This window comes from Lissotriton vulgaris, chromosome 11 (genome assembly GCF_964263255.1).
Source record: "Lissotriton vulgaris chromosome 11, aLisVul1.2, whole genome shotgun sequence".
In the NCBI taxonomy this organism is placed as follows: domain Eukaryota; kingdom Metazoa; phylum Chordata; class Amphibia; order Caudata; family Salamandridae; genus Lissotriton; species Lissotriton vulgaris.
The window spans coordinates 590033534-590043278 of record NC_141699.1 but is presented as its reverse complement, the minus strand read 5'-3'; the positions used below and the strand labels follow the sequence as shown (position 1 = coordinate 590043278).

The 9745-nt window shown below is 48.1% G+C and overlaps 1 protein-coding gene across 1 annotated transcript in view; it reads left to right on the top strand.

Annotated features, from left to right (window-relative positions):
• The first annotated feature begins 1541 nt into the window (after positions 1 to 1541).
• The window catches only part of NUDT18 (nudix hydrolase 18), a 226357-nt gene continuing 218153 nt past the window's right edge, over positions 1542 to 9745 (top strand). Inside the window, exon 1 of the mRNA XM_086943681.1 lies at positions 1542 to 1611. The gene's annotated coding sequence lies outside the window, so the exon portion shown is untranslated. The remainder of the gene's footprint in view (positions 1612 to 9745) is intronic.

Here is a 9745-nt window from a genome sequence, read left to right as displayed (position 1 = left end):
GGGAGGAGCTACGGAGTGATGAGGGGCACTGGTGGAGGGTGGTAGTGGGGGAGTCTGGGAGGAGGGTGGCAATGAGGGAATCCGATGAGGTCATGGGGGAGGTGCTTTGGAGCGATGAGGGACACTGGTGGAGGGTGGCAGTGAGGGACTCAGGAGGAGGTCAATGGGGGGAGGGGTTATGGAGCGATGAGGGGCACTGGTGGAGGGTATTTGTGTGGGAGTCTGAGGAGGTGGTCATGGGGAGGGGCTTTGGAGTGATGAGGGACACTGGTGGGGGGCAGGTAGGGAGGGAGTCTGATGAGGAGGTCATGACTGAAAGGGGCTAAGGAGAGATGAAGTGCACTGTTGGAGGGTGGTAGTAAAGTTGTCTATCGAGTAAGAGGTCAGTGGTGGGACACCAATAAATACTTTTACACAGGCGCTATAATAGACCCTGTAATGTTTTTGCTTATTTAATTAGCAGTTGGGTCATTAGGGCCACTGTGTAACATAGTTTAAAGTGTGTGCTAATTATATTTACTCTTATATTCAGGGTTTTCAGTTTGAAGGTGATTTTACACATCTTTTTAGTGGGATTATGGAGAATGAAACCAGGTGGTGCCTGATATGGGGCTGGGGACCAAGGTTAGCTGTGAGTTAAGGTGCACGGTAGAGAGATTGTAGAAAATTGATGATCAGGCCTGGAAGGGAGTGTACTGCAGAGTCTGGGGTCAGATGGAGGTAATAATGAAGAGAGATTCTCTCTGAAGGCTGGCAACGAGGCAGGCTGAGTAGTGTTACTTGCCTGATACTCCCACCCCAGAAACCTCCTCTGCCCATCAAAAGGACCTTACATGGGATCAAAACACTTTTTGAGAGTGTTAACGATTAGAAAGAGATTTGGAAAATAATGGAGGGCCCTGAATTTCCTGTTATCCCCTTCTATAACACGCAGGAGTACAGTTTTTTTTATTTGTAGGCTACCTCCAGAAGCGACACATTGAGCCCGCAGTGGCCCACCCAAATGCGCCCCTGGCCCACCCAAACAAAAATTCCTGGAGCCGGGCCTGGTTGTACCGCAATCAGGCCTCCCGTCCTGTTGCCCATTCAGAGGCACCATAGGACACCCCTTGCCCTACATCAGTTATAAACATTTCTGTTGAAAAGCAACTCTAACACATTCAGCCCATTATGAGCGGCCAAGAGGTGCTTGTAGGTGGATGAGAGGGAGGGGCTGCAACCCAGGAGGGTTCTGTACAAAAAACGCTTCAGGGCCAGGGTAATCTACTTGAGATGCAAACAGCTCTGAATGTGTACGTCTGAATGCAAATTAGAGGGGCCTCGCACACTGCTCGTCTTCCCAGGGCTCCCATAATCAAGGAACCGGCCCTGCCTAAACGTATATATTCATAGGTATTGCACATCAACATCCAGCGAACTGTGCGCTCAGGTGAGACTCAAATGCTTCGGCGCATGCGTATCAATATCCAGTGACGCAGTACGTTCCTGAAATGCACGCTTGCGCTAGCGCGCTTCAGTGACATCGAGGATGCACGTCTGAGCAACAACTCCCCCTCACGAGAGAACGATCTGTTAAAACGGTTATGGAAAGCGCACTCCCCAAGCAAAACGGTAGGAAGTAACATTTCAATCGCTAAAAATGTGTGTAGGGCAACCAAGATAGATTTGTACAGTATGTCTCGTAAATGTGTTTTGGTGGGACATAAAAACTACTTGGCGAAGCAGACGAAAATGTGTAAAAGATCGCTCTTCGCGAAATTATTGTGTAGTGGCTCCAAGAATAAAGTGGCTCGCACGCTGCTGGAGTTCCAATTAAGTATTTATTTAATTAGGATGACAAGTCCAAGAAGTAAATACAGAGAGAGCTGCCCTTCCACGTGTTGGTCAAAGCACAGCCTGGCAGGAATACCAGGCAACGCTCTTGAGCCACAGTAGAACCCGCAGACGTTTTAAGTAACCAACATTCTAAATACAAGAATAATGCAATTCAAAAGTGAGTCAAAATTCCCATGAACATAAAAATCTAGTTATATCCTCATCCAGATGACTTTGATAAGGATCCCAGGAGTTATTTATTAAAAACGTACTGGGTATAAAGGAGGTTGCTGGAGAGAGGGGGATTTTTATAGCTGTAGTGTGTTTAGCTTTTTATATGAAGATAGATTGCTGAACATAGAATTTTTTCAAAAATCCATTTAATTAAATCCAGTACGTTTGTCAACAAATTATATATAGCATCCATTTAATCATGGACATCATTTATGGGTTGACACAGCTTGCAACTGTTACCACCCAGGCATGTTGTTCTTTGGTTTGCCTGGCACTAGCCTTGACCAGTCCTGGTCTCCTGGATCAGGAAGGCAGTGGAAGGTACAAAAAGCAAACAGGCGTTTCTGAGCACTTTTACTGTTCATAGTTTTTACTCTTTGCCCATACTCTAGCCCCTTAGCAGTAAATATACTGCAGTTTCGGAGACAAGGAGTCCACCCTGTGGAGTCATTGGAGGTCAAAAGGTGCAGTAGGTAATTTCCACTACTGCTGGCTTCGTGCCCATTTCCTAATTGCAAGCATGTTTGGCAATATTGAATGCAGGGATGATTTATCTATACACTATCATTATTTAACAGAGAGAGCTATGCTTTACCTCACAGTTCTTTATACACATTTGCCAAGAGTGAGAGCAAGGCAATGTGTCTCTGTCCCCCCTGGCTGTAGCTTTCTTTCACTAATGCATATCTATAGGAAAATAACCACGCCGTCACCAGTGAAATCGCTGCTCATGCTTTTTTCAGTGTCACACTGGGTGAATTGGGAAATTCTCAATTTTAGCTTTATCATGCATTTAATTTTCCTTAGTTTCCCTCACAGTTATAGGCCTAAAGACCATACTTATAACCACGTTCCACCTGGAGCAAAATGTGCTCACTTATAAAGACAGGCGAGTGCCTCCACTCACTAATAACACACTATCCAGGAAGCCTTAAAATATAGGGCCTCCATATTTATTTTGTTCTAACGAAGGCCATCGACCCATAGGGGCTGTACCAGGCCGAAACATGGCGAACCAACCACTAAGTGTCATGGACCAGTGACTCATCCACTAAACATGGCTTTGTTTTTAGAAATATCCCTATACTGCTCTTTTAACCCATTAAAGATTCACCTAAAGGATAGGAGATAATTTTACTCCTCTCACCACTGTCAACATCCAGACAGTTTCCCTCAAGGTGGAGGTTTTGCGGTCACTTATAGAACGGGACACTCAAGTGACAAGATCCGATGATGACGCTGTCCACCGAACCACACTAAGCTGAGATTACATACACCGCAGTCTGTAAACTTGTGGTTGAGGGTGTCTGTGACGAAATGTTCTGAGACTCTGGTATTGAGACTTATGTGGTTCATTCCCCCCTTTCTGCTAGATATTGATAACCATGACCTCTAGGAATCTGAATGAACCTCTGCTTCTTCCTCCCTCAACTTTTTTTTTATCAGACCTACACATCATTCATGATCTGTCCAGGGTAATGTACTGTGAAACCTGAATCTGCTAAGTTGCCCTGTGCCCCACCATTCTGTGACTATAGCGTCCATTTCACCTCTGTTTCACTAACAACGTACATGTCGACCAGCACCTCAAGGTGACCTTTTTACCGCACCCTTGCTAAAATGTGCCAGGAATGTTGAGATGGTAGATGACCTCGCCCGCGGGTTCCATTCCTGTTCCAACTACTCAGCAAGAGGCAGGTGATGTGCCTAAGGCTTAGACTGCCCCATTCCTGCATGAAGCTCTGTGACAAAGGGCAGGTGATCTGTATCTCCATCTCCACAGGCTATATGGACTTTCTGTGTTCCTTCTCTTGCGAGGGGAGTGTCCACATCCTATAAAGGATGCTGCGTACTCCTTGTAAATCGAACAGTCTACCATTACCCACCTCCAGTGGGTCACAGACACTTTTCCATCTCTAGAGATTCCTGTGTGTGATCAATAAACCTGTGTTTCTTCACTCCCAGTGGTGTGGTCTCCCATTTTTTAACGTACTTGGAGGAAGCTGTGGACTTGGGTGTTCCCTGCACCGCTGGGTGGTCTTCCTTTAAGACCCCCTGGTTCTTCAGTTGGCGCATCAACGTGGGGCTCCATCAGAGACTCAGTGGTCTCAGCTTGACGACCGGGAGAGAAGGGGAAGATCGGTAACTGAGAAGTGCACCTGCGGAAAGCAGACTTGAGTCTCCGCAGTCAACGTTGCCTGTATCTCCTTCCCTCGACGGTGTCTTTGACTACAGTGGCCCCGGTCCTGACTGGAATCCCTTTCTGGTCCATCTAGTCTGTCTGGAAAATAAGGAGGAGAACCACCCGGGAGCGGAGAAACACATCAGGTATTCTGGTAGGGTCGCTTCAAGCGACATAAAAAGAATTCTTATACTGATTTAGTTATGCATGCATGTGTCTGTTTTTCTATTTTAAATTGATAGTTACTGATTCAATCTTTGCAAAGACCGAAGGACAGGTAATGTGTTCCTGATTGGGAACTGTTTGGTTTCTGAGAGAAATATTATTTAAGTACAGTAAACATGACTGTTTTTAGTAAATTCTGTAAACTCTGTTGTTGTTGCTCAAACAGTCAGGATATATTAGAAGAAAGTCAGCCAGCCCCTCCAGAGGTGACCCCTAACAAAGAAATGTACATCAAATATGGTATTTTCGGTATAATTTATACTAAATTGTGGCAGAAATACACTAAAAATAATGATGAATTACAATGGCCAGAATTTGGTTCTTTTGAGGTACCTAAACTTACATGTTTGGAAGAGCAGTTGCATAGACGGAAGGTACAAACAAGTATGTTTGATGGTGCGAACAATTATGTTTGATTCCTTTGCTCTATGGCGGAAAGAAATTAATGAAAGAAAGAGAAGAGCTCAAGCTACAGAAAATAAGACACTCAGAAAACTTGCTCAGCAAGAAAGCGCAGCCCTTAGAGGACGAGAGATAGAAAGAAATATAGAGAGATGCGACGAGAAGCCAGGTTAAACGTTACAGGACAATATCCTTTATTACCATCCAAAGTTGACGAAGATGATGCCATGCTATTGTCTAGACCCTCTGCTTACCACGAGATGCAACAACTGACGCAGTCCGCCCGGCACCTGTCACGGATGCCCCCCTGCTCAACGCTCAACCCCTGCCCGTTTTGATAGCAATAACGGAGGACGAAATCAAACCCCTCCTCCCCATTGTAGTTCCAAGACCAGTACGACAAGGGGTAGGATAAGGAGTAGGATTGGAAAGGAGGGTAGCGATTCAGACACCAATTATGATTCTGATCAAAGCGAGTATTGGAGGTCACACCCCCCAAGACTCAGTGAGACAGAGAAAAGAAAGTTAGATCGTACGGCTTATCAGTTGATTGCTGACTGTGCTGCCCCCTCCGATATCCATGCTGCGGCTAAAGATCAGATGCATTCGCCAACACACAGCTACCTTTTAGAGCGGATGGCCTACCACCTCATAGTTAACAGAGAGGGGACAGGTTCAGAAGTACCACCTGTCTTTCGAAAACTGTATAAGAGTGTAAATAGGGGGGGAGGAGCCAAGCCAGCATCCGAAATGGCCGCATAGCCGCTCGGCTCCGTGAGCCCTCTCTCCCTGCACGCCCATCCTGCTGTTCGTTCTGAACTATAACAGTATATTTGGATAATAGAAGGAGAGCGTTCACCTACCATCTGCTCCTGGGACTCCTGCGTGCTGTGAATCCGGAGAATTTCCCTCCCATTGCTCAGCGGCCCGTGAGGTGACGAAGCCGGGGTGTCGATTGCAACGGGCGGCCGGCCGCGACTGCAACAATAGTGGCCGCCTCTGGTGGTGTGGAGTCGGTCGGAGGGTGCCGTTGTCTTGGAGGGCCGCTGAAGGCAGCATCAGCCCGGTCCCTTGTCGAAGAGCCCTGAGGGCCTGAGGGGCATACTGGAGTCGAGGGGGGTGTGTGGCTCCTGGCCCCCCTCTTCGGACTCCGTGCCCGGACATAACCAAGGATCGCACCCGAGACAGGTGGCGGGCCCCAGGGGGTGGTAGGGTCTTTTGTTTAGCTTTTTGGTGGCTCTCCCTGGGGTACCCGCCTCATAATATTGTGTTCCGGGCGTACATTCAGTGGCGCCCTGTGCCGGGGCCGGTCCCCACAGTGAGGTGCAGAGGGACGGGGTCGAACTGACGAAGATGGCGGCTGACACCCCTCATCACGGACCATGCCCCGATCGGACGGCTGCCGTAGGCACGGAGATGGGATGCTGGCAGCGCACAATGGAGCCCACACCCAAAGATGTCTTGGCCGCCCTATCGGATCTACGCGTGTCCCTGATTTGCAATGCCGGTGACCTGGATCGAAAAATAGCCGCCATTGCTGTTTCACCGCCCTGTGAGGACATAGTCCGATTTCAATGGCGTGCCTCTGTGCCCGTTTCTACTTCCTTGGGGAGGACTCTGAGCTCGCCTGGGTTTCGGGACCTGCCGAGAGACCTGGTTGCTTCGTCCTCCCTGGACAGTGCGGATGTACACGTGAGTGCCTCCTTGGGACACATGCCTAACCTGAGCTTAGGGACGCGCTGCTGTTCTTCTTTTCGAGCCGCCCCAACAACACCACGGCATTTGCCGGACGGTGAGATTCCCTCTTCATGGATGGTATTGCTGTGCTTGGACTTTGTGGCGCCCGCAGGCGTGGTATTACCGCCCTTGGACTTCAGCTGCACACGTCTGGATGGACTCGAGCTGCTGAACCTTTTTTTGGTATTACTCGGGCCAGATTCGCTCGGATCCTCCAGATCCTCCAAAAAGTACTGTATATCGATTGACAAGGGATCATTGTGTGGTTCCGTTGCTAGACGAGGCCAGGGGTGATGCATTTTAGGTTTCGGTTGCCCTCACGTTAACTGACGGTGCTTTGGGTGTGTTTGTATTGGGGTTGTATTATTGATGTACTTGGTACTTGACATTCTCCGTGATACTCCATTTTGCTTTTGGACTTCCCCCACGTGCAGGGGTGATGGGCGGGACCGGGCGGCGACTTTGTGGGCCCTCCTCCATCTATGCTTCTTGTCTTTTCTCTTTTTCTTTTCTAAATTTCGGGTTCCATTAGGGCGACAGGCACGCGGCTGGGGGGGTAGGCCTTGGCCTTCTGCGGGTGTGCAGGGTGGGGGTAGGGGGGTGGGATTTGTCCGTTCTTTGTTTCCATGACCCTTTAGTCTTTGTCTTTTTCTATAGTGTCGTCTTCGTTCTTGGTTCCTGTAACGTATATTGCTTTGAGGGGTGGGGTTGGGGTTTGCTTTCCACCGGATTTGTGCCAACGCCTCTCCTGGTTTGTGTGCCTTAACCCCACTACTTCGTCTATAGCTATATTAATTGTGGATACCCTGATTTGCGTGCTGGGTTGTAGGACCACGTGTGATTGTATGGCACTTTTTCAGTTTCCTATATTAAAAAATGAACCTCTGTAATCCTGACTTCGGACCTGACCGTAAGCCCATGTGTTGTCTCCTGATATACATATCATTCCGGCTTTTGAACTGCTCCGATTCTCCATATTGCTTGCTATACTTTTACCCTGTTTCGCGGCCGGCCGAGAAGGTTGTAGGCCCGTACCTGTACTTGATTGCAAGACAAATAAAGGTTCACCAAAAAAAAAAAAAAAAGAGTGTAAATAGGGGAGAGTCAATGTGGGCTGATAGGGATAATTTATTATCGATGATTAAGGCTGAGCTGGTTAATGACAGTCAGGTGGTGAGGTGCCGGGTTTTTAGGAACCCGGTGGTGCCAGGGGATAACACCCGAAGACCTCTGAGTTTTCCCTGTTCCGGACCACAGAAACCAAGAGTCTTCTAGTTGAAGTCAGAGATCGAGTTTTATTGGCTGCAACCAAGTAACATGTGTCCTAGAAGCACGACAGCACGGGTCGTATATTCTCAGGAGACTGTTCGTTTTTACAGAACCAGCCTTCCCTCTTTATACAGAAATACCAGCTGCAGGCAAGAATTCTTTAGTTTACAATACGGTCATATACATATTTTCAAAATAGAACAAAAAGCGAAGTCATGATGACCAACCCATATTTTAGATGTCCAGTTCGTGACGGATTACCCAGCCAGGCCCAGAACTCCCATCAGATATCGATGAAACCCCAATAAAACAGGGCACCTCCTCGTCATAAAACTGGCCATAAACAAGGAACATGGACAGGTGTATGTGTATAGAAAACATGGTCTGTATGTGGTGAATGGTTTATGGCATGTTGTGCTTTGATGATATCTTACTCGGCCACTGGGCGAGGAGCTGCCCAAACAGGTTTGGCTGGAGGCGGTGGAGTCAGTTCGGCCAGGTCAGGGGGAAGTCAGCTAAGGTGGACGTGTCCTTTCAGATCAAGCTCGACCTTAATCAATTGACTTATATGAGGGCAAGGTCCACAAAATGGAGTCCGAGGGTTCAGAACGGAAACCACGATTTGAGGGTGTTGGCATCGCTCAAAGAAGCCGCAAATGCACAGGGATAATGTCCTAATCATTACCGGTCTGCCGATACCAAATTCGTCATGGTACGACGATATTTTGTGACACGAGTGTTGGACCTCGGTACCATATCACAGCAGGGTCCAGAATCTCGGAACCACAGACCCTCCTTTTGCCCTCATATTAGGCAATAACTCATGCTAATCTGAGTCCAAATCAGTATTAATGAATTCATGGAGATGCTGCTGTAGCATCATTCTGTTGCTCAATTCGTCCCTTGACACAGGCTTCCTTACACATGAAGTAGCACAGAGGCCACATATTGCAGGAGCGCACTGTACAAACAGGCAGAACATAAACAGAACGGCTAAGATCATCCCAATGAAGATCAGAGTTTTCCATCCCCAGGCAGAGATCAGTTCCCAGAACCACCCTAGCAGGGACCAATCCCCTTTATCCACATGAAGGGAATCAGAGATTTTGTGCAGTTTGGAGATGGCCTGGTACACTGTCGGAGCATTATCGGGGATGAAAATGCAGCAACTGGATTTGATCACCCTACATACACCACCACGGTCTGCAAGTATGACATCTAGTGCAACCCGGTTCTGAAGAGTCATAAGCCGGTCCGACTGGAGCTCAGCTGTCAAATTACTAAGGGCACCGGCCGTTTTGGTCACGGCGGATTCGACTACCCTTGTTAACTGGCGAATGTTCCTGCTGTTCACCATAGGCCCCCAAAAGGGCAGAAAACCCTTTGCGAAGTCCCCAAATTCTTGACCCGCAGTGTCGTCTTGACTCAGGACACCCCTAATTGTCCTTGTCCGATGGTAATCTGCCCCGGCCGTATAGGTGGGTGGCAGCAGAAATGAGATAAAACATGTGCCCGAGAAGTCAGGGGGCAACCAAGTGTATGCTTTGTCATGGCAGATGAAGTATGTACCCTTAGCTGCCAAGAATGGAGGGGAAGTTCGGGATGCAAACACGTACGTTTCTGTGCATACGCTCTTCCCCAACTGTGCTTTGGGATCCCTGCCAATACCTTGCAGACATAGGTGACCTCGGTGGGGTACTACCCAAACTGGGGAGGATTTCTTCGATTTCTGGCTCTCATTTAAGGAAATCCCATATTTGGTGATGTTCCACCTACTGTACGGGGTAAACTCATCTTTGGGAATCGTTCGATATGTGTCGATATCCCTGCTCATATTCCTTACTCCTGCCACTAGTGTCTTGTTGCTGGAACTGCTCCCTG